This window comes from Marmota marmota, unplaced genomic scaffold, assembly GCF_001458135.2.
Source record: "Marmota marmota marmota unplaced genomic scaffold, marMar, whole genome shotgun sequence".
Classification (NCBI taxonomy): domain Eukaryota; kingdom Metazoa; phylum Chordata; class Mammalia; order Rodentia; family Sciuridae; genus Marmota; species Marmota marmota.
In genome coordinates, this window is record NW_026000101.1 from 23,993,472 (window position 1) to 24,019,125 (window position 25,654).

At 35.9% G+C, this 25,654-nt stretch overlaps 1 non-coding gene and 1 pseudogene across 1 annotated transcript; one reads left to right on the forward strand and one right to left on the reverse strand.

The window, feature by feature from the left end:
• Positions 1 to 13,935: 13,935 nt before the first annotated feature.
• LOC107147660 lies at positions 13,936 to 24,129 on the forward strand (annotated as a pseudogene).
• On the reverse strand, positions 15,249 to 15,354 carry LOC125610730. Its single transcript, XR_007340730.1, has one exon. It is a non-coding gene; the product is annotated as a U6 spliceosomal RNA (small nuclear RNA).
• Positions 24,130 to 25,654: the final 1,525 nt, after the last annotated feature.

Consider the following 25,654-nt stretch of genomic DNA (forward strand, 5'->3'; position numbering starts at 1 on the left):
GGCCGTTAGCAGAGCCGAGAGGGCGCAGCTCGTTGCCAGCCAGGCGGGGACCCTTCTCGCCGCGCTGGCCGCCGGGGGCCGCTTGTAGAACCCGGTAGGCAGCGGCCTCGTGGCTAAGAGCCGGGCGGGCGGGGTGGCTGATCACAGAGCGAGCGGGGCCGCCAGGAGAGCCAGGATGGCGGGAGCCGTCTGCCGGGCCAGGCGGGGACCCTTCTTGCTGCCCCGGGCCGCCGGGGGCCGCTTGCAGAGCCGGTTGGGCGGTGGCTGCGGGATTGGACCTCTGCGCCCACGTGGCCGGCCAAGATTCACTTGTCTGGGGCCAACTGTCACCTCTAATATAACTTACTACTTCCTGGCAGGTCTCCTTTCAGCGGAATTTTGCTAGAAGTTCCTCAGTAGGTAGAATGTAGCTGTTTTAATGGGTGTTTCTGATCCGGTTAATGTGGAGATACTGAAAGTGCTGCTTCCTTGCCGGCCGCCATGTTGGATCCCCCCTCAATTTCTTTTTTCAGTATTCTGTAGTTTGGATTGTAGAAGTGCTTCACCTCCTTCGTTAGGTTTATTCCTAAGTATTTTTTTTAAAGCTATTGCGAATAAAATTGTTTTCCTGAGATTTTTTTTGTAGTAGATTCATTATTGGTATATAGATTTTTGTATGCTTAATTGTATCCAGCTACTTTGCTGAATTTGTTTATCAGTTCTAGCAGTCTTCTGGTGTAACCTTTAAGGTGTTCCTAAGTATAGGATCAATCATCTACAAATCGGGATAATTTGACTTCCTCCTTTCCTCTTTATATCCCTTTTCTTTCTTTCTCCTAATTGCTTTGGCTAAAATTTAAAGTACTATATTGAATAGCAGTGATAAAAGAGGGTATCTTATTCTTGTTCCTACTTTTGGGGAAAATGCTTTCATATTTTTTCTACTCAGTATTATGTTGGCTTTGGGTTTATAATATATAGTCTTTATGATGTTAAAGTAAGTTCCTTTCATCCCTAGTTTTCAGGGGTTTTATCATGAAGGGATGCTGAATTTTGCTGAAGGCTTTTTCTGCACCTGTTGAGATGATCATATGGTTTTGTCCTTATGTTTATTTACATGGTATATTACATTTATTGATTTGTATCTGTTGAACCATGCTTGCATCCTTGAGATGAAACCAACTTGATTTTGGTATATAGTGTTTTTAATGTGTCCTTGAATTTGTTCATATTTTATTGAGGATTTTTGCATCTATAATCATCAATAATGTTGGTCTATAATTATCTTTCCTTGAAATGTCCTTATCCAGTTTTGGTATCAGGGTGAAACAGACTTCATAGAATGAGTTTAGAAGCATTCTCTCCCTTTCAATTTCATGGGATAACCTGAGTAGTATTGACATTAGTTTTTTAAAATTTATATATAATAGCAGAATGCATTACAATTCTTATTACATATATAGAGCAAAATTTTTCATATTTCTGGTTGTATACATAGTTTATTCAAACCAATTCATGTCTTCATACATGTACCTTGGATAATAATGATCATCATATTAAAGCATCATTAATTACCCCATGCCCCCTTCTTTCCCCTCCCACCCCTCTGCCCTATCTAGAGTTTGTCTATTCCTCCCATGCTCCCTCTCCCTATCCCACTATGAATCACCCTTCTTATATCAAAGAAAACATTCGGCATTTGGTTTTTTGGTATTGCCAACTTAATTTAGCATTATCTTCTCTAACTCCATCCATTTACCTGCAAATGCCATTATTACTCAGCAATAAAAGAGAATAAAATCTTGTCATTAGTTCTTTAAAGATCTGGTAAAATTCAACTGTGAATCTGTCCAGTTCTGGGATTATTTTTTATCCAGTGGGAGACTTTTAATTATCATTTCAATATTATTGTTTGTTAGTGGTCTGATTAGATTTTCTATATCCCCCTGGTTCAGTTAGGTCTATGTGTCTAAAAATTTTTCCATTTCTTCCAGATTTTACAATTTGCTGAATATAAGTTTTCAAAATATTTCCTTTGGATCCTCTGGATTTCAGTCTTACTATTGTAATACATTTTTGTCTCTTATTTATTTTATTTTATATTTAAATTTGTTCTAATGACAGCAGAATGAATTTTGACACATTGTACACAAATGGAACACAAGTTCTCCTTCCTTTGGCTGTACATGGTGCAGAGTCACACCAGTAGTATAATCATACATGAATATAGGGTAACAATATCCATCTCATTCCACTATCCTTTTCATCCCCACACCTTTTCCCCTCCCCTCACTCCCTCTGCACAATCCAGAGTTCCTTCATTCTCCCCAACCCCTATTATGGATTATCATCTTCAGAGAAAATATTCAGACTTTGGATTTTTGTGTTTGGCTTATTTCACTTAGCATGATATTCTCCAGTTCCATCCATTTACCTGCAAATGCCATAATTTCAATCTTATTTAAGGCTGAGTAATATTTGATTGTGTATATGTACCATACTTTATCCATTCATATGTTGAATATCCATATGATATTCATGTAGCTAGGCCCCATAGTTTAGCTATTGTGAATTGAGCTGCTATAAACATTGATGTGGCTGCATCTCAGTAATGCTGATTTTAATAAGCTTATGCTTATTTGGGGTATAATTGAAGAGTGGGATAACTGGGACAAATTTTTTCCATTCCAAGTTTTGTATGAAATCTCCATACTTCATTCCATAATGCACCAATTTGCAGTCCCACCAGCAATGTATGAGTATACCTTTTTCCCCACATTTTTGCCAACACTTATTGTTGCTTGTATTCTTGATAACTGCTATCCTGACTGAAGTGAGATGAAATCTTAGAGTAGTTTTGATTTGCATTTATCTAATTACTAGAGATATTGAACATTTCTTCATATATTTGTTGATCAATTGTATATCTCCCTCTAAAAATTGTTCAGTTCCTTAGCCCATTTATTAGGCTTATTTGGTTTTTTTGGTGTTAAATTTTTTGAGTTCTTTACATATCCAGAAGATTAGTTCTCTATCTGAGGTGCGTGTGGTAAAGATATTCTTACATTCTGTAGGCTCTCTCTTCATGTTATTGATTGTTTTCTTTGTTGAGAAGAAGCTTTTTAGTTTGAATCCATCCAATTTATGGACTTTTGATTTTACTTCTTGCACTTTAGGAGTCTTGTTGAGGAAATTAGTTCCTAAGCTGACATGGTGGAGATTTGTTCCTATCTTTTCTTCTATTAGGTGCAAGGTCTCTGTTCTACTGCCACTTTGAGTTGATTTTTGTGCAGGTTGAGAGATAGGAGTTTAATTTTATTTTGCTACATATGGAGTTCCAGTTTTCCCAGCACCATTTATTTAAGAGGCTATCTTTCTCCAATATATGTTTTTGGCTCCTATGTCTAGTATGAGATAACCATATTTATGTGGGTTTATCTCTACGTACCATTGGTCTGCATGTCTATTTTGGTCTATATGCCAATACCATGTGGTTTTTGTTACTATTGCTCTGTTGTATAGTGTAAGGTCGGTATTGTGTTGCCTCCTGCTTCACTTTTCTTGCTAAGGATTGCTTTGGCTATTCTGGGTCTCTTATTTTTCCAAATGAGTTTCATGATTGCTTTTTTCTATTTCTATGAAGAATGTCATTAGTATTTTAATAGGAATTGCATTAAATCTATGCAAAGGTCTTGGTAGTATAGCCATTTTGACAATGTTAATGGTCAAAATATAAGAGCATGGGGGGATCTTTCTATTTTCTAAGGTCTTCTTCAACTTCTTTCTTTAGTATTCTTTAGTGGTCTTTCATCTCTTTCTTTTTTTTAACCTTTATTTTATTTTTATTTATGTGGTGTTGAGGATCGAACCCAGGGCTCCACATGCTAGGCGAGTGCTCTAGCACTGAGCCACAGGCCCATCTTTCATCTCTTTTGTTAGATTTATTCCAAAATATTTTTTGAGGCTATTATGAATAGGGTAGTTTTCCTAATTTCTCTTGCAGTGGATTCATCACTTATGTATAGAAATGCATTTGATTTATGAATATTGATTTTATATCCTGCTACTTTGCTGAATTCATTTTCAGTTCTAGAAGTTTTCTGATGGAATTTTGTTTGATCTTCTAAATATAGAATCATGTCTTTGGCAAATAGAGATAGTTTGAGTTCTTCTTTTCCTATTTGTATCCTTTTAATTTCTTTTGTCTGTCTGATGGCTTGGCTAGAGTTTCAAGGACTATTTTGAATAGAAGCGGTGAAAGAGGGTATCCCTGTCTTATTCCAGTTTTTAGGGGGAATACTTTCAATCTTTCTCCATTTAGAATGATGTTAGCCTTGGACTTAGCATAGATAACTTTTACAATGTTGAGGTATGTTCCTACTATCCCTGGTTTTTCTAGTGTTGTGAACATAAATAGGTGCTATATAATGTTAAATACTTTTTCTGCACTTATTGAGATGATCATATGATTCTTATCTCTGAGTCTATTGATGTGATGAATTACATTATTGATTTCCATATTTTGAACCAACCTTGCATCCCTGGAATGAAATCCACTTGATTGTGGTGCACTATCTTTTAAATATGTTTTGGTATGTGATTTGCCAGAATTTTATTGAGAATTTGTACATATATTTTCATCAGGGATATAAGTCTGAAGTTTTCTTTCTTTGATGTGTCTTTGTTTGATTTTGGTATTAGTGTGATACTAGCTTCGTAGAATCAGTTTGGAAGGGTTCCCTCCTTTTTATTTCATGGAATAATTTAAGGAGTATTGGTGTTAATTTTTCTTTAAAGGTCTTATAGAACTCAGCGGAGAATCCATCTGATCCTGGGCTTTTCTTGGTTGGTAGGCTTTTGATAGCATCTTCTATTTCATTTTTTAAAAACTGATGCGTATGTCCTCCTGATTCAGTTTGGGTAGATCATATGTCTCTAGAAATTTGTTTATGTCATCGAGATTTTCTATTTTTATTGGACGTAAATTTTCAAAATAGTTTCTAGTTATCTTCTATATTTCAGTAGTGTCTATCATGATATTTTCTGTTTCATCATGAATTTTAGTAATTTGAGTTTTCTCTCTTTTTCTTTATTACTGTAGCCAAGGGTTTATCAATTTTTTTTCAAAGAACTAACTTTATGTTTTGCAAATTTTATAAATTGTTTCAATTTCATTGATTTCAGTTCTGATTTTAATTTTTTTCTGTCTTCTACTGCTTTTGGTGTTGATTTGTTTTTTTCATAGGGCTTTGAGATGTAATGTTAAGTCATTTATTTGTTGACTTTTTGTTCTTTTAATGAATGAGGTCAATGCAATGAACTTTCTTCTTAGCTCTGGCTTCATAGTGTTCCAGAGATTTTGATATGTTGGTGTTCTCATTTACCTCTAAGTATTTTTTTATTTCCTCCATGATTTCTTCTGCTATCCATTTGTCATTCAATAGCATGTTATTTAGTCTCCAGATATTGGAGTAGCTTCTGTTTTTTTTATTATCATCCATTTCTGGTTTCATTCTGTTATGATCTGATAGAATGCAGGGTATTATCTCAGAGTTGCTTTGTGGCATAAGATATGGTTTGAAAGGATCTGTGTGCTGCTGAGAAGAAAGTGTATTTGCCTGATGATAGATAAAATACTCTACGTCCATTAAGTCTAAATTATTCACTGTATTATTTATTTATATAGTTTCTTTGTTTAGTTTTTGTTTGAAAGATATATCTCATGGTGAGAGAGATGTGTTAAAGTCACCCAGTATTATTGTGTTGTTGAGAAGGGTTTGTTTGATGTACACAGATGCTTCATTGTTTGGGGGCATATATATTTACAATTGTTATGTCTTGTTGATGTATGATTCCCTTAAGCAGTATGAATTGTCCTTTTTTATCACCTCTAACTTACTTTTGTTTGAGGTCCACTTTATCTGATATGAGGATGGAAACCCCTGCTTGTTTAAGCAGTTCATGTGAGTGATATGTTTTTTCCCAAACTTTCACCTTCCTTCAGTCTTTTCCTAGGAGTTGAGTCTCTTGATGACAGCATATTCTGGGTCTTTTTTTGTAAATCCAGTCTGTCCATCTATGTCTTTTGATTGATGAGTTTAGGCCATTAACATTCAGGGTTATTATTGAGATATGATTTGTATTCCCAGTCATTTTGGTTTATTTTTTGGTTTTTAACTTGACTTAGTTTCTCCTTTGATTGACTTTCCCTTTAGTGTAGTTTCTCCCTTTGCTGGTTTTCTTTTTTTTTTTTTTTTCATTTACTCCTTGTGAAATATTTTGCTGAGAATGTTCTGCAGTGTAGGCTTTCTAATTGTGAGTTCTTTCAACTTTTTTTATCATTGAAGGTTTTTATTTCATCTTTAAATCTGAAGCTTAGTTTTGCTGGATATAAGGTTCTTGGTTGGCATCCATTTTCTTTTGGAGCTTAATATATTTCATTCCAGGACTTCCTGGCATTGACATTCTGGATTGAGAAATCAGCTGAGATCTGAATTGGTTTCTCCCCATGTGTAATTTGATTTTTTTTCTCTTGCTGCATATAAAATTCTATCCTTAATCTGTATGTTAGTCATGCTCATTATAATGTGCTTTGGTGTGGGTCTGTAGTAATTTTGCACATTTAGGGTCCTGTAAGCCTCCTGTATTTTATTTTCTATTTCATTCTTTAAATTTGAGAAATTTTCTGATATTATGTCATTGAAAATATTGTGCATTCCTTTGGTTTGTATCTCCACACCTTTGTCTGTTCTGATAAGTCTTTTTTTTTTCTTTTTACTTAGAAATTTACTTTTTTTTCTTTTTCCTTATATATGACAGCGGAATACATTACAATTCTTATTACACATATAGAGCACAATTTTTCATATCTCTGGTTGTATACAAAATATATTCACACCAATTTGTGTCTTCATACCTTCACTTTAGATAATAATGATCATCACATTCCACTATCATTAATAACCTCATGCCCCCTCTTTTTCCCTCCAACCCTATCTAGAGTTTGTCTATTCCTCCCATGCTCCCTCTCCCTATCCCACTATGAATCAGCCTCCTTATATCAAAGAAAACATCCAGCATTTGGTTTTGGGGGATTGGCTAACTTCACTTAGCATTATCTTCTCTAACTCCATCCATTTACCTGCAAGTGCCATGATTTTATTCTCTTCTAATGCTGAGTAATATTCCATTGTGTATATATACCACCGTTTCTTTATCCATTCATCTATTGAAGGGCATCTAGGTTGGTTCCACAGCTTAGCTATTGTGAATTGAATTGCTATAAACATTGATGTGGCTGCGTTACTATAATATGCTGATTTTAAGTCCTTTGGGTATAGACAGAAGAGTGGGATAGCTAGGTCAAATGGTAGTTCCATTCCAAGTTTTCTAAGGAATCTCCATACTGCTTTCCAGATTGGTAGCACCAACTTGAAGTGCCACCAGCAATGTATGAGTGTGCCTTTTCCCCCACATTCTCACCAACACTTATTGTTGTTTGTCTTCATAACAGCTGTCATTCTGACTGGAGTGAGATGAAATCTTAGAGTGGTTTTGATTTGCATTTCTCTAATTTCTAGTGATGATAAACATTTTTTCATATATTTTGTTGATTGATTGTATATTAACTTCTGAAAAGTGTCAATTCAGGTCCTTGGCCCATTTATTAATTGTGTTATTTGTTTTTTTGGTGCTTAGCTTTTTGAGTTCTTTATATACTCTAGAGATTAGTGCTCTATCTGATGTGTGAGGGATAAAGATTTGCTCCCAAGTTGTTAGCTCTCTATTCACCTTACAGATTGATTCTTTTGCTGAGAAGAAGCTTTTTAGTTTGAGTCCATCCCATTTATTGATTCTTGATTTTAATTCTTGTGCCACAGATGTCTTATTAAGGAAGTTGAGGCTTAATCCCACATGATGGAGATTAGGGCCTATTTTTTTTCTTCTATTAGACTCAGTGTCTCTGGTTTTATTCCCAAGTCCTGATCCATTTTGAGTTGCGTTTTGTACAACTCAAAATGGTGAGAGATAGGGGCTTAATTTCATTTTGTTGCATATGGATTTCCTGTTTTCCCAGCACCATTTGTTGAAGAGGCTATCTTTTTTCCAATGCATGCACCTTTGTCTAATATAAGATAATTGTAGTTTTGTGGATTAGTCTCATCCTCTATTCTGTACCATTAGTCTACCTGTCTGTTTTTGTGCCAATATCATGCTGTTTTTGTTTCTATTGCTCTGTAGTATAGTTTAAGGTCTGGTATAGTGATGCCACCTGCTTCACTCTTCCTGCTAAAGATTGCTTTAGCTATTCTGGGTCTCTTATTTTTCCAGATGAATTTCATGATTGCTTTTTCTATTTCTATGAGGAATGCCATTGAGATTTTGATCAGTATAGTGCTTTTGGAAGTATGGTCATTTTGATAATATTAATTCTGCCTATCCAAGAGCAAGGTAGATCTTTCCATCTTTTAAGGTCTTCTTTGATTTCTTTCTTTATGATTCTGTAATTTTCTTTCACCTCTTTTGTTAAGTTGATTCCCAAGTTGTTTTTTTTTTTTGAGACTATTGATATGGCATAGTTTTCCTCATTTCCCTTTCTGAGGATTTGTCACTGATATACAGAAATGCCTTTGATTTATGGGTGTTGATTTTATATCCTGCTACTTTGCTGATTCATTTACTAGTTCTAGAAGTTTTCTGGTGGAACTTTTAGAGCCTTCTAGGTATAGAATCATATCAGCAAATAGTGCAAATTTGAGTTCTTCTTTTCCTATGTGTACCCCTTTAATTTCTTTTGTCTATATAATTTCTCTGACCAGTGTTTCAAGAACTATGTTAAATAGAAGTGGTGAAAGAGGGCATCCCTGTCTTGTTACCACTTTTATAGGGAATGCCTTCAATTTTTTTTTCATTTAGAATAATGTTGGCCTGGGGCTTAGCATAATTTGCTTTTATGATGTTGAGATATGTTTCTAGTTTTTCTAGTATTTTGAACATAAAGGTGTGCTGTATTTTGTCAAATGCTTTTTCTACATCTATTGAGATGATCATATGATTCATATCTTTAAGTCTATTGATGTGATGAATTACATTTATTGATTTCCATATGTTGAACCAACTTTACATCCTTGGGATGAATCCCACTTGATCATGGTGCACAATCTTTTTGATATGTTTTTGTATTTGATTTGCCAGAATTTTATTGAGAATTTTTGCATCTGTGTTTATTAGAGTTATGGGTCCAAAGTTTTCTTTTTTTGATGTGTCTTTGCCTGGTTTTGGAATCAGAGTGATATTGGCCTCATAAAATGAGTTTGGAAGTGCTGCCTCTTTTTCTATTTCCTGAAATAAATTGAAGGGTATTGGTATTAGTTCTTCTTTAAAGGTCTTGTAGAACTCGGCAGTGTATCCATCCAGTCCTGGGCTTTTCTTGGTTGGTAGACTTTTGATGGTGTCTTCTATTTTGTCACTTGAAATTGATCTGTTTAAATTGTGTATATCATCCTGATTCAATTTGGGCAATTTATATGACTCTAGAAATTTGTTGATGCCTTCAATATTTCCTATTTTATTGGAGTATAAGTTTTCAAAATAATTTCTAATTATCTTCTGTATTTCTGTAGTGTCTGTTGTGATATTTCCTTTTTCATAATGTATGTTTGTGTTTGAGTTTTCTCTCTCCTTTTCGTTAGCATGGCTAAAGGTCTGTCAATTTTATTTATTTTTTCAAAGAACCAACTTATTTTTCTGTTAATTTTTTCAATTGTTTCAATTTCATTTATTTCAGCTCTGATTTTAATTATTTCCTGTTTTCTGCTGCTTTTGGTGTTGATTTGTTCTTCTTTTTTAGGGCTTTGAAATATGTTAAGTCATTTATTTGTTGACTTTTTCTTCTTTTAAAGAATGAACTTTATACAATGAACTTTCCTCTTAGAACTGCTTCCATAGTGTCCCAGAGATTTTGATATGTTGCAAGTGTTCTCATTTACCTCTAAATTTTTTTAAATCTCCTCCTTGATGTCTTCTGTGACTTATTATTCATTAAGTAGCATATTATTTAGTCTCTATTTTTGTTGAAGTGGATTTTATTTCTTACTTTATCATTGATTTTTAAGTTCATTCCATTATGATCTGATAGAATGCAGGGTAGTATCTCTACTTTTTTATATTTGCTAAGAGTTGCTTTGTGGCATAGAATATGGTCTATTTTAGAGAAGGATCCATGTGCTGCTGAGAAGAAAGTGTATTCTCTCATTGCAGGATGAAATATTCTATATATGTCAGTAAAGTCTAAGTTATTGATTTTATTATTGAGTTCTATAGTTTTTTTGTTCAGCCTTTGTTTGGAAGATCTATCTAGTGATGAAAAAGGTGTGTTAAAGTCACCCAAAATTATTGTGTTGTGGTCTATTTGATTCTTGAACTTGAGCAGAGTTTGTTTGATGAATGTAGATGCTCCATTGTTTGGGGCACATATATTTATAATTGTTAAGTCTTATTGATGTATGGTTCCCTTGAGCAGTCTGTAGTGTCCTTCTTTATCTTTTTTGATTGACTTTAGTTTGAAGTCTACTTTATTTGATATGATGATGGAAACCCCTGCTTGCTTCCACAGTCCATGTGAATGGAATGATTTTTCCTAATCCTTCACCTTCAGTTTGTGGATGTCTTTTTCTATGAGATGAGTCTCTTAGAGGCAGCATATTGAGTCCTATTTTTTTAATCCAATCTGCTAGTCTATGTCTTTTGATTGGTGAGTTTAGGCCATTAACATTCAGGGTTATTATTGAGATATGATTTGTATTCCAAGCCATTTTTGTTTATTTTTGGTATTTAACATGACTTGGTTTCTCCTCTGATTAGATTTTCCTTTAGTGTAATCCCTCCCTCTGCTGATTTTCCTCATTGTTTTTCATTTCCTCTTCTTGGAATATTTTGCTGAGGATGTTCTGTAGTGCAGGCTTTCTAGTTGTAAATTCTTTTAACTTTTGTTTATCACGGAAGGTTTTTATTTCATCACCAAATATAAAATTTAGTTTTGCTGGATATAAGGTTATTGAGTGGCATCCATTTTCTTTCAGAGCTTGGTATATGTTGTTCCACAATCTCCTGGCTTTGAGGGTCTGGGTTGAAAAATCTGCTGAGATACAAATTGATCTCCCCCGATATGTGATCTGATTCCTCTCTCTTGCAACTTTTAAGATTCTATCCTTATTCTGAATGCTAGGCATTTTCATTATAATGTGCCTTGGTGTAGATCTGTTGTAATTTTGTACATTTGATGTCCTGTAAGCCTCTTGTATTTGGTTTTCCAATTTTTTCTTCATGCTTGGGAAATTTTCTGATATTATCTCATTGAAGAGATTATTCATTCCTTCGGTTTGCACCTCTGTGCCTTCCTCTATCCCAATAACTCTTAGATTTGGTCTTTTGATGCTGTCCCATAATTCTTGGATTTTCTGTTCATGTTTTCTAACTATCTTCACTGTGTGATCAAATTTATTTTCCAGGTTGTATACTTTATCTCATTATCTGATGTTCTTTATTCCAAGTGATCTAATCGGTTGGCTATACTTTCTATTGAGTTTTTTATTTTTCATTTGATTTATTTCAAGGATTTCTGACTTTTTTTTTCAGAGTCTCTCTCTCTCTCTCGAAGTAATCTTTTGCTACCCGTATTTGCTCTCTTATCTCACATTGGAGTGATCAATTTTTGCCTGTATTTGCTCTTTTAAGCCATTCTTTAATTCAGAGATCATTTTAATTATGAACCTTCTGAACTCCTATTCTGACATTTCATCAACTTCACTGTCCATGGCTTCTGTTATTTTAGTGTCCTGGTTGTGTGGGGGAACTTTCCTCCCTTGTTTTTTTATATTGTCTATGTGTCTTCCTTTCTTGTAGTGTGGATCTGAGATATTACAGTTTATTCCCTATATTCTTATAGTACCACAGAATATTGAGGTATTGTCTGTACCTCACCTTGATGTTGGGCTTCCAGACCCTGTTGTTGTCCCTCAATGAATGCTACTGCATCCTGGATCTGGGTTCTGCACAAGTTGGTGTGGGTGGATCTGGGCCACTGGGCTTGACCTCCCTCAGTGGTCTGCTGGTTGGAAAGGGTGGTCCTTTATCAGAGGCTAGGCTCTGGTGAGTGTCTGCCCTGCCAGGGGAGGGGTGGATCAAGCCTACTGTGTGCCTGGGACCCACAGAGGCTGGTGTGGGTGGATCTGGACCACAGGGCTTGACCTCCCACGGTAGTTTGCTGGTTGGAAGGGCCTGATAAGTCTTAAATTTTTTTTATGTTATCTCATATTTCTTGGAAGTTCTTTTTGTGGATTCTTACCATCTTCTCTATACAGTCGACTTTATTTTCAAGAATGTATATTTTGTCTTCATTGCCTGAGGTTCTATCTTCCAAGTGGTCTAGTCAGTTGGTGATACTTTCCATTGAATTTTTAATTTGGTTTATTGTTTCCTTCATTTCAAGGATTTCTGCTTGATTCCTTATTATAGTCTCTGCCTCTTTATTGAAGTGATATTTTCACTTCCTATGTTTTCACTAGGATACCACCCTTTATTTTGAAGATCAGTCTAACTATATACCTTCTAAAATCCTTCTCTGACATTTCTTCTATTGTTTCATCTATGGATGATATTGTAGGAATATCTTGGTTTATTTGAGGTGCTTTGTTCCCTTGGTTTTCATGTTGTTTGTGTGTCTTCCCATCTAGGTGTGGGTTTGAGGCAGTATAGTTTCTACATTGTAGTCTTATAATGTCCCTGAAGTCTTCTAGTACCTCACCTTTAAGGGGGAGATCAATATTAACAGCAACCCAATGCAAACAATATACAACCTTAAACCAAACAACTCCTATTAAGGCAGCTACAGTTTTGTCACAATAAACAGAAATGATGGGTTCAATTATTATCTATGATATAAATAGTAAGTTTGCTAAAAGGGTTTGCCATTTCAAATGATGGACAAAGAGGGAATAGAAATAGCATAGGATGTGAAGTTTATGAAGGAGAAGGAGAGAATATAGAAGTGAACATTTATAGTAAGAGCAAAGGAGGAATTAATAGAGGCTGGCTGTTAGCATGAGAGAAGTGAGAAAGAGAATCTAGGGAGACAGATAAATGAGAGAAAAAAATACATATATATTAAAAAACAGTAAAAATATAAAATATAAGAATACACACAAAAACCCCTGTAGTATACTATCAGACATCCAATTCTTCAATAAATTGATGCATGAAAAATATTGGGATTCAAAGATGGTAGAGGTGTGAGAGAGGGGTAAAAAATGAAAAGTCTCTATGGAAATTTGAATGATTGCTTCCATTGGTTTTCAAAAATTTTCTCAGCTTCCTTTCTCTGCCAATAGGTGGAAGTTTGATGGTAGCTCCAGTCTGGTGAGTGCCAAACTGGTTAGCTGGGAGAGCTGATGGCAAGATGCCCTCACATCCTCTTCAAGTCTTCCCACCCATTGTTGCCAGCCCCTTCCATCCCCAAGCACTTCCGGACTCACTGGGTGGGAGAGAGCCCATTCTCTCTAGTTTTGACAACCTGTGCTCCTCCCAAGGAACTGCCCCCATTCTCTAGCTTTCCACAGGATTGCCAAGCCCAGACTAGCCCACGCAGACCCACATGCAATTTGACAGACCAGGGCTTCCCCAGGCTCTGCCTTGCTGCAGTCCCAACATCTCAACACCATTCCAACTTGCAGAGAAACCACAGAGATGCACTCACACAAAGAGCAAATCTGCAAAGAGGCAGCCAGATGGTGGCCACTAGCACACCTGGCAGAAAGACCTCAGGTGTAACCAGACCTGCAGGTCCTCCAACAATAGATCTCCAGACTTAGGCAGCTGCACCCTGAGATGGTGCCAGTGGCAGTAGCAAACCTGCAGGCCCCTTGGCCCTTGACCCCAGCCCCTGGCTTGTGTCCCAAGATGGCAGCAGCTGCATGTGACCAAACCTGTGGGTACCCTGACAATGGACTTCCAGGCCACAATGGGCAGCAGGTGTTCCTTGGGTGGTCTGTGGGTAAATGGCGAGCACTTGTTGGGTGGGTTGCATGCAATGGGCAGGCTAAAGGTGGGAAAACAGGCAATTGACAGGTGGTCATAAGTGGTCAGCAAGCAATCTGCACTCAAAAGGCATATAATTTTATTAATTTGATTTTTCTCTTTCTCTCTCTTTTGGTTAGCTTGGCTAGGGATTTATAAAACTTGTTTATTTTTTTGAAGGACCAACTCTTTGTTCCATTGATCTTTTATATTGTTCTTATAGTTTCTATTTCATTAATTTCAGCCATAATCTTTTTTATTTCTCCTATTGATTTTAAGATTGATTTCCTCTTGTTTTTCTAAGACTTTAAGATGTGACACTAGGTTATTTATTTGAAATCTCTCTTTTTGAAATAGAAGCACTCAAAGATGTAAGCTTTCCTCTTAGAACTGCCTTCACTGCATCCCAGAGACACTGGTACGTTGTGTCTCCATTTTTGTATGATTCTAAGAATTTTGAAATTTCCCCCTTAATTTATGTAGTGAGCTACTTATCAATCAAAAGTGTATTGTTGAATATCCATGTATTTGTATAGCTTCTAGTTTTTTCCTATTGATTTCTTATTCCATTGTATTCCGAGAAGAGTCAAGAGATTATTTCAAAGTTTGTATTTGATAAGACTTGCTTTATATAATAGTGTGTTGTCAATTTTGGAGAATGTACCATGAGTGGCTGAAATGAAAATATATGCAGCTGCTATTGTATAAAGTAGTTGGGTAAAGTATTCTGTGTATTTCTGTTAAGTCCAACAGATCTATCATAAACTTTAAATTTGGTAAGTCTATGATTTTCTATCTGGAATGATCTGTCTCAGAGTGGTAGATTGAAAAACCCCCACTGTTATGTTGAAGTCTGCCAATACCATTATATCAAATGTTTGTTTTATAAAATTGGGTGTACCAATATTATATCTTCTTGGTGGACTATTCTGTTTACTGATATACAATGATTTCCTTTGTCACTTCTAGTTTTAGCTTGAAGTCTGCTTTGTCTGATATTAAAGTGATTACTTCTGCTTGCTCTGATTCCATTTGCATGCAATATCATTACCCCATTCACTTTAAGTATTTGAGTGCCTTTGCATATGAGATGTGTTTCTTTGAGACAGCATTCAATGGGTGTTGTTTTTTAAACCAATGTGCCATACTATATCTTTTATAGAAGAATAAAAACCATTTATATTCAGAAAAAAGAGAAAAACAAGGGCCACTTCATCAATTTGCCTGACATTCTTGTGCAGAGGCCATGTTTATTTTCCTATAAAATTCCAGTTTTAATATACATATTACGGGACTGAGCAATCCTCATGAATTTTCAGTTTGACTCTTGCCCCACTTTCTTATTTTGAAAATAAAAAAATACTCATATTTCTTATAACCTCTTTAGTTGTTTAGACTTAGTGCATATGTTTTAAGGAAAAAATTCTATGAAGAAAAATGAACATGAAGTGACTTAGCTGGTTGCTGAAGACTTGATTTTTTTGTTTTCAGATGTGTACACCACAAGAGTTCCACATGATACAGAATCTGAAATAACTGTCATAGCAACAACCGATCTGAGATTTGCTGTAAAGCACTGTAAGTCCTGAAAGGCACTGTTGAACATGTGAAAGCCCTTAAAGCACCACAAAACACTGGTGTGTAGGAAAGAAGTCTTTGTTCCTAAGCAGACTAAAATTCTCCCTCTAAAGTAGATGCTATGATGCAGGGATCCAGCTACTTCTGGATTATTCTTTAGGTTTTTCTCATTCTTCCTCTCACTCTATACCCTTGAGGCTCAGGTCCATTGCCCTGAAAATTTCAAAAGGCAGAGATGCTCTTACAATTCTAAACCTCAAATTTTGGGTCTTCATGGAAAGAAAAATCAAATAACTGAATTGAGGATTCTAGGAAATGATGCATCTTTCTTCAACCTATATTTTTGCTCCTTTCTGCTTTGTAGGCCTTCAAAAGCCTTCAACAGAGAGGAAAGAAGGATTATGGCTGTGGCAGTTTCAACACTGGGAAAACCCAGACTGAAAAATGCCCGATTATAATTAGACATTAGCAATCATGGAATATTTCTGAGCAATTCCAAACTTTGTGAGACAGTGACATTTCTGAGGCAAACATTAATTAGATACTCCCTCATAGGAATCTGACTTGTGCATAGCAAACATCTTGAAGTATGTGGGATAAGAACCAGATACCCATCTCTCAAGCAGTGCAGGTACCTCACAACCCCTCAGGATGTGTGCTACTGAGAGCCATAGGACACAAGAAAAAGCTATCCAAAACTAAATTGTATCCCCACAATCCAGGCCCCCAAGGGACTGTCACAAAAGTTGGATAGGGATAAGGAATTCCTGCAGTGTTCAAGGGGATTGTGATAGAGGAGACACTCTATCATGGGAGGGATGCCCTAGAGGAGAGTCCCTGGAGGCAATGGAGATCTCCCTGATAACTCTGAAGATCACTGAATGAAGTAGAGATCCTAAAGCTGGCAGGGAAAGGGAATGCTCCTCTCCCAAGAAGAAGAAAATGATTGTCTAGCAGAGTTTAAAGATTCCTTACCATTCATTTGAGTCTCCCCTGAGTCAGCATCAACTCTAGTAATGGGTTTCCCTTTCCATCCTTCCTTGTCAGCAGGATACCTGAAAGGGGTTTGTGGGCTCAGGCTGGATTCATTCTGCCTCTCTGTTCAACTTCCCACTCCTGGGAGGGTCTGAACTCCATATGGAACTTGCACTGGCTCCTGCATTCAGCAGTTAACTAAAAAAAAGATTGCCAACTACATGGGGGAAATGGGCCTCCAGTCTCAATTGTTCCCACACCTGTCTCAGTGATGTACCTCCAGACAGACACATTATAGACTGAGATGGGTGCTGAATGAGGCCTGCCGATCCAATGTGCAGTCCCAAATCCTTTCATTCCAAACTGTTTCCAATTGACAAGGACACTCTCGGTGCCTCCTCTTCAGGTCATCACATTGAACAACAACCAGGCTGCTCTGGACTACAGCTGTCATTTTAAGGTTGTGCCTTGACCTTTGAAACCAAGTGTCTTAGCCAGTGATCTCCCAGACCTCCAGAGGAGCCTGGCCCCCTGGGCCTTGCTTTTCCTCTCTCTCAAGTTATAGGCATGTTAACCTCACCTCAGGCAGCCCATCATCCCCAAATCTTATTGCCTGGTCCTTTCCCCTCTGTAAGTTATTTTCAAGAAAACTTTTTCTCTTCTATCTCTTCTCTCTCCTTGTCTGTATTGCATTTTTGCTTCAAAATATGCTTAATCGTAGATGTTTATCCAATATTTTCATATACTGATAATTTTGTATCCCTTTTCCTAGATACAACGGTCAACACGACTAGACCACAAACTGAAGAAACACCCTTTCATAAATATGTGAAAAGTATTAAAACTACTATATTGTCTTCATACCTGGATCATGTCATATAATTTAAAATTATTAAGTTTCACTACTCTGAGCATTATGTAAAGGAATAGCATGCTTAAAGAATTCATACTACTACATTTTAAAGTCACTATAAAATCTTTTAAGTGGTAAATGTCTTGAGTCAAAATTTAGATCTACCTGACAATGGATAGAAACTGAGGATTTTTATGAATTTTTAATACAATATTTTATATGTATAAATATATATGTATGAATGAACATATAAAATATAGATACATGAACATATATTTATAAATATATAAAGTACATACATATTTATGTGGATCAATATATTTATATAGATTTTAAAATATTTAATATATTTTAAATGTAATTTAAATTTTGAGGAATATGAAAATTTCTACCCTCTTGGGGAATGAATGTATCTCTGGTTAGTCACTGATGAGTGTTTCCTAAGGTTTTTCAGGGGAGTGGGAAGCTATAAAATTAAAATCACTTTTTAATTTTCTGCCAATAATATTGTTCCTCATAAAATATTTGTGAAGACATAGGAACCCATGGCTCTTCTCTAAGGACTTGAATGAATGGTCTTGTTGAAGATAATGAATTCTTACCTGTCATTACATGAAACCCTAATTCTCCAGATCAGGAAATTCAAGTATGATTCTAATATAATCACTCTCAAATAGTTTGGATTTTAATGATGCTAAAAAAAAGAAAGAAAGAAAATAAAAACCCTGATCTACTTTTTTTGTTGTGTTTAAAGATGAAAAGTAGATTGTCCTGGTATCCCCATTCTTAAGTATCCTTAATAATTTCTGCTAATGGGGAGGGGACATTTCTAAGTTCTTAATCAAGCATTCAAGTCTGAAATGATCTGGCAACTATGAAAACTTCCTAGTCTCCTCTCTGGTCATATTCCCCCAACCATATTCTTTGCTCCAGAGTATCTGAAGCTCCAAGAGCTTATTTGAACCTGCCCATCACTCTGCCATAACTCATGCTCACAGCAAGAATGATCTTTCTCTCACCTCCTTTGCTCAAGGAGTGATTACTAGAACTTTACATCAAAACTGGGGCATCACATGCCTTTTGGGGTGTTTCTAGACCTCACAGGTGATGATGAATTAGGCCCTGTGTATAGTACATGTCCATTTGTATAATTATCCTGCAACAAACCAAAAATTATTCTTCTCTGCCTCCAAAGTTAGGTATGGGTACCTTGAGCATAAAACCCAGGCCATGTTCACTCCTGTACCTTTAGTTGAAACCACAGGGTGTGATATATGGTAGAAGTATTAGATATGAATGCTAAATTACTAAACAAATAAATGTTATTAAATCCAAATTACCTTATTATGTTATTCTTTTTTTAAAAAAAAAACAGAAACGACCCCAAATGTGCCTGCGTTTTGGACAATGTTAGCTAAAGGTAAATTCATATAGTAAAGTAGCTGGGGAGATGTTTTGGGTTTCTAAAATTTTGTATTCAAAAGCCAAGATCAATCTAAATACTTACAGTGCTAAGAACTAATAAGTCAATGTTTTGTTGCCATATGTAATAGTAAATGCCATACAAACCCAGAGAGGTGATAAAGTCACACAGTTTCTTATTCTACTATGCAAAATGTTTTATTCTCCTGAAGAGGTTAAAATTGAATAATTCAATTTAATTCATGATTAAAGTTATTAAATAAGGTTCTTGCACAATATAGTCCTTCTGTGTTTGCAACAGGGTGCCCTTAAACAGAGATGCATATGTACATACAAAGTATCTATCAAGATATATGCATGCACAAAAGTAATATGTATCATAAATATATAGGCACACTGTACAAATCAGCCTATGCATGCATATATAAGTAAATGTATATGCATTTAGATGTACTTACGTATGAATGAGTGAATGAGCGTGATGTACTGCATAGATAGATGCATGCTAAATGTAAAATATATACCATATGCAGTCAATCCTTACTAAACAGTAAGGATTTGCACATTCTGTATTTATACTCTGTATCATCTACTCACCATGATACCTTTGTCACTCAAAATCAATGCTTTCAGCATCTTAGAGGCCATTTGGACAACAGCAGAACTTCAAATATTTTTAATGTTCTGACAAGTACACTCAATCATCCCTTCAGCTGGCCCCCACATGTAGTGTTAAACTAGCTGGTTAATTTTCCCAAATGCAAGAAGGTGGTGATGTGCCTCATGGAGAAACTATATGTGTTAGGTAAGCTTTCTTCAAATATCTGTTTGTTTACTGTGCAGAATATAACTACCATGAATACTGAGAACAGGCCCTACATCCCATGTAAATACATGATCATACACATATATTAATTTTACCTAGAGACTGTTATTTTCCATAACCACCAATGTATTGTTTTAACAGCTATAAATGGAACAACAGAGGTCATGGATGATAGAGATCAATTATTTCAACCAATTCCAGGTAAGAAGAGTACTTCAGTTAATAGATACATAAATACTCACATGTTTTATTGTCCCTTGGTGATACCATTTTCCTGGTAAAGTGTAGTGAATGCAGGAGGGTGTCCTGGTGGCCAAAATCACAAAAAATAGGACATTTCCTGTTTTAGGAGAGTTACAGTTCCTGAATATTCTTCTTCAGTTACCAATTTGCAGATGAGTGCTTCATAGCTTCTATTCCTGACCCAGAGAAACAAAATAGAGTAGTAGGTGAGTGGAAATACAGAGAAGGCAGTCCTTTTTTTTTTTTTTAAGAAGTTTTAATTGCAGAGGAATTTTAGGCTTAAGGAAAAAATTAGCTTAAAGTACATAGGGGTCCCACATCCTACCCCCCTTTACTTTTCCCTATTATTAACATCCTGCATGGTCGTGTTACATTTGTTAAAATTTATGATTAATACAGTATGATTAAATAAAGTCCATAGTTTACATTAGGGTTTACACTTGTACTATACAGTTCTTTGGGTTTTAATAAATGTGTAATGTCATGTGCCTACAATCACAGTATATTATACAAGTTTCACTATCCCAGAGTCCTCTCTGCTCTCCACAACAATTTATCCACCCCATTCATATCCTCTGAACCTTGGCAACCACTGATCTTTTCCCTGCTTCTTTAGTATTCTTTTTTTTCCCAGATTGTCATATAGTTGAAATTATACAGCATATAATCTTTTTCAGAGGGTTCATGTTCACCCAGCAGCATGCATTTTAAATTTTCCATATATTTTTGTGACTCATTTCTTTTATCATTAATATCCATCATATAGATGTATCCACTTTATCCTCCCATTGAAAGACATTGTCTTTGATTCCAATTTAGGCAATTATGAATAAAGTTACTATAACATTTGTGTGCAGGTTTTGGTGCAGATGTAAGTTTTCAACTATTTGAGTAAATACCTAAGAGCACAATTGCTGGGGCATGTAGTAATACTATGTTTAACTTCCTAAGAAACTACGAAACTGTTCTCCAAACTGGCTGTACTATGGCATATTCTCACCAGTAATGAATGTGAGTTTCTGTTGCTGAGTGAACTTTATATTAATGGAGTAATTGCATTTTTAAAACAATTGCTAGTTCAGATGGACAGTTTTTATGAAAAAACATTGTGTTAATTTTCCCCCAAATGCCTGTCCTACAAAAAAAAAATGTTGGAAAAAGAAATTATCTGGTGATATATCCAAGATCTGTCACCTCAATTCTCTACTGAATTATTTGAAGACTATCACCGTTTACCTTGTGGTGCTTCAAGAAAATTGAGTGAGTCTTTTATGTTTAGAAATGTTATACATAGGGATCACTAATGCTGGGTCATTTTAGAAATGCTTTATTGTTTCTTTAACTGAAGTGATTAAATGTGGCTTGATTGATTTTCTGTCATTTTCTGAGCACACAAAGGGTATTCTGGTGCTTTAGCTGCATTACTATGTCAGTCCTCACAGCAACTCCATGAAGTTGGATTTATCTCCATTTTATAGAGAAAGAAACTGAGGCTTAGAGCAAAAACTGCCCACACCTATAACTGGCTATTTCAGTGATTAGGAATTCCAAACTCTTCTCTGGTTCTGACCATGACCTTGATAAATGCACTATGAACAAGCCTCTTTAGAATGACTCTTTAAGGAGGCAGAAAAACAACTTAGGAGATTTGTCCATTTTAACAATTTGTTGGATTATTCTTCAAACAGTTGGTCTCAGAGTCAGCTAACAACCATTGACTGCTCTATATATCTCCTTCCACAGCGAAGAAGATTACACTTTGACCATTTTAAGTTTTAAAATCAGAGAGCTTAGACATGAGAATTTCTTATAACTATTACATACAAGGAAGATCTTTGGACCATTTGGAATGGAGGTGGGAGGAACTGTGAAAAAGGGAAGAAGCGACAACCTGGTCATCTAAAGTCATTGTTCAATAAACTTTATTAAGTCAGATGAATATTCAGGATAAGGTCAGATCTAGTAGTAAAGAGGCATTTTTATTACTAGTTTTAATAACTTTCTTCATGTCTCTGGATCCAGGCATCACTTTTTGATTTAACTTATTTTAGAAAGTTAAAAAATGTTTGCATTTCTCGATGCAATGTCAAGTACACTAGATTTAGTCGTCTCAGTAATTAAAGGCAAGCTTAGCCCTTAAACCTCATGGAGAGAGCCTACACACACCATCCTTTCATTTCAAAAAACAACCAGTATATGTTGCAACAACAGAACATCACCCTTCTCTTCTGAAACACTGGTGCCTTGTGTGTATATTGATCATATGAATAGTCATCTCTACAGAGATGATCAATTACTTTAACTGGTTTCTAGGAAAGTCAGGGAGAAAGTCTGCTACATACACATTTTGACATCTGGTAACCTGGGTTTAAAGTCAGACTCTGCCACTTACTAGCTGTGTGCAAGGGGAAAATTCATGAACTGCTGAGATCCTGCAAAATGGAGCTAAGGACAGCTCCTCCAAGAGTGCTGTGAAGGGTAAAGAGGAAGGAGTGCTTGGCGTGGGAAATAGCCTTCTCTCTGAATTGCCTGTGGTAGGAGAATGAGCAGTGGACACTGAGGGTGGCATGGGGCTTCTCTGCATCTTCTACCATCCTCAATCTCCAGAAAAACATCAAGAATCCACTGTTCTCCATTGCATTTTCTTTCTTTCCTGTCAGGTGTTGATGTCAACACTACAGAGGAAGACAAACAATCACTGCTAGATGATCTCAAGCTCAAATTAATGCTGGGCATCTCGTTGATGACCCTTATCCTTTTTGTCACTCTCTTGGCATTCTGTAGTGCCACACTGTACAAACTGAAGCAGCTAAGGTAAGCCCACCAACCTCTGCAGTGTTTATAACTGATGCATGCTGTCAAGCTCAGTCCCTCCTGTCTTGTGTAAACTGTTAGCATAATGTAATGCCTGAATAATGGAGCTGTCAGTCTTTCAGTGTGACTCCATTTCTTCTATTCCCAAGTAGAATGGGGCCATCTCAGGCAGTATCCTTCCATGATCTTTTTTTCCAATATTTTAAATAGTAATCTACATATAGAAATAATCTTAGTCAATTGGAAAATAAACAGAGTATGTTGACAATGCTTTATATGTTGATAAAACCTTGGAACAAAAAATACTGTGCTTCTAACTACCACATTTGCTTAGGGTCTTACATTTTTCATTCAAGCAAGACAATAAAAAACCTGCAAATTTGTTTCATTTCTATATTCAGATTTATGCATTTGTTCTTATGGAAATATTAAATTCAACTCAAACCTGAATAAGAGGATTGCTTATTTAAATTTTTCACAAAATATAACACATTAATTGTAGAAATCCTAACAATTGCTTAATGTTCAAAGTTATTAATAATTATTTTGATCATGATATTTTTTATGAATGGTGTATTTCTCTGTTTCATTAAAATTTGTATCCGAGTCATTTATTCTTCCTAATTCCATCTCATTTATATATTTAATGAAAGTTAAACTTTCATTATAGTAATCTTTACTGTTTTAGTAAATTGGTTTTTAAATTCTAGTCTTGAGGTTTGAATATGCTTTTCATTCACACAAGCATTAGCTATAACACAATTACCATTTAAGAAAAACTATATCATTTATATAATGTTATTAAATAACTAGTACATTGGAAAAATTATATTTTAGCAATTCCAAATACTTTTTAAAGTTGACGTAGAAAGTCACCCTATTGAAAATATGCTTTTATTCTTTTTCAGCTACAATAATCAGTACAATCAATACTCCACCAACCAACAGATGACAAACACATCTTACTCACCACCATCAGATGATATATCAGATACATCTTATTCTGGGGGCAGCAGCACATATTGGCCTACCACATCCTCAGATGCAAGAAGATCAGGCTCAAGAATGCCAAAATATAGAAACATGACAGATTGGACTTCCACAGGCTCAGATGAGACATTCTTAAATGAGTCAGATATTCCCATGAGCGAGGAACCTAGTGATGACTAGATAACTTTAATTCTTTTATCACACACACAAAAAGACCTTTCGGTCTCACGTTGCTGTCATCATTTGGAACTGGTGACATTCCACTTTCTGGTCTCTTAAGAGAAGGCTGTATGCAATAAAAATTATCCCGGTTATGTAAATTAAAGGGAAACGTTGAAGGAAATAATTTAAGGTGTGGAAAAACCATCAACTAAAACAGTCCTGGACAGTGATTTACAAAATGTATTCAGTGTGAGTGCATTCATTTCTAAATAAAGATTCTGATATATTTACCTTATGGGAGCATTTTGAGATTTTTTAGGAGACTCATGACTGCCTATACCTCAACACTAACGTCACCATCAAGGGAAACAACACACTTAGCTCAGTTTTCATTGGCCAAAGAGTTTTTCCATTAGCACATGAAACCAAAATTGGCATACTTCAAAAGTTTCAAAATCAAGAAGCTCCTCTCAAAGACAAAAAGAAAAAGATTTTTTTTTCCATTTGTAAGTGCCCATAATCCTTTGGGATAAATTATTGTTTCAGAAGACAAAAAAAGAATGGATTCCAGAAATCTGTAGATGAAGATTCAGAGACTAATCTTTTAGAGCTGAAGTGCCCTACTCTCTCTCCCCTCTCAAGTATCCAGGATCATTGTTCTCCATTTCAAGAAAAGCAAAGCATCTCAAAAATTAATTCAAGCTTACTCATGATTTTTAAGGGTATCCATGCCAAGAATATTTGAATTTACAAAAAAAAAATGGAATAGGGTTGGTATTATTATTATTATTTTGTAGAAATTGGTTGCAAACAGGATATTAAGGCATGCATCAGATATCTTATGGATATGTGTGGATGTGGAGAAAGAGTAGGAATAGGGCAAGTTCATTGCTGCCATCAATTCTCACCACAGCAATACCTTCCACTTACTAAGTACCTCCTTGATACTAGGCCATTTAGTGCATTATATCACATTGAATTCTACTACCCTGTGAAAGGTGAGTTTATTTTACAAATTAAGAAATGAAAACTTGGGTAAGCTAGATATCTTACTGGAGGCCTTGTGCTTAAGAGAGGGAAAGCTACAATCTGCTTCCCAACTAAGTTTCTCTCCATAATTCAGAAAGTGAATATTCAAAATTAGAACACAAGTCAAAGGATGTTGGGAAGCATGTAAGCCCTCTAGCCCAGAGGACTGGGGTTCCTTAACGTAAGTGTTCTTTCAACCCCACCCTCCAGGAAGTTGCTTCCCTATCTTTGGCTTACTAGGTCTCTTTGATCCTCCTTCCCCATGCAGAACAGACACTACCCTCGCCTGACTGTTCTACTTTCTACCCTGGAGCCCTTCCATTTCCATTTTCTCCTCAGTCTCACTTACCATTGGTTGAGAAGATGATGAAGCTCCACCCCAAGTAGACATGGACTATTTAAGACCCAACTCTAGAAGAAAAAGAGGGAGAAGGACAGGGGCTGGCTTTTGCCTGATCTCTGCCAATTAACAGTTGGCAGTGTCTGAGGCAGCGGGGTGGCCTTCAGCAGCAGCCCATGCTACACTCTGCTGGTTACTTTTGCCATTTTCTTTCTTTTTTTTTTTTTATTGGTTGTTCAAAACATTACACAGCTCATGACATATCATCTTCCATACATTTGATTCAAGTGGGTTATGAACTCCCATTTTTTACCCCAAATACAAGTTGCAGAATCACATCGGTTACACATCCACATTTTTACATAATACC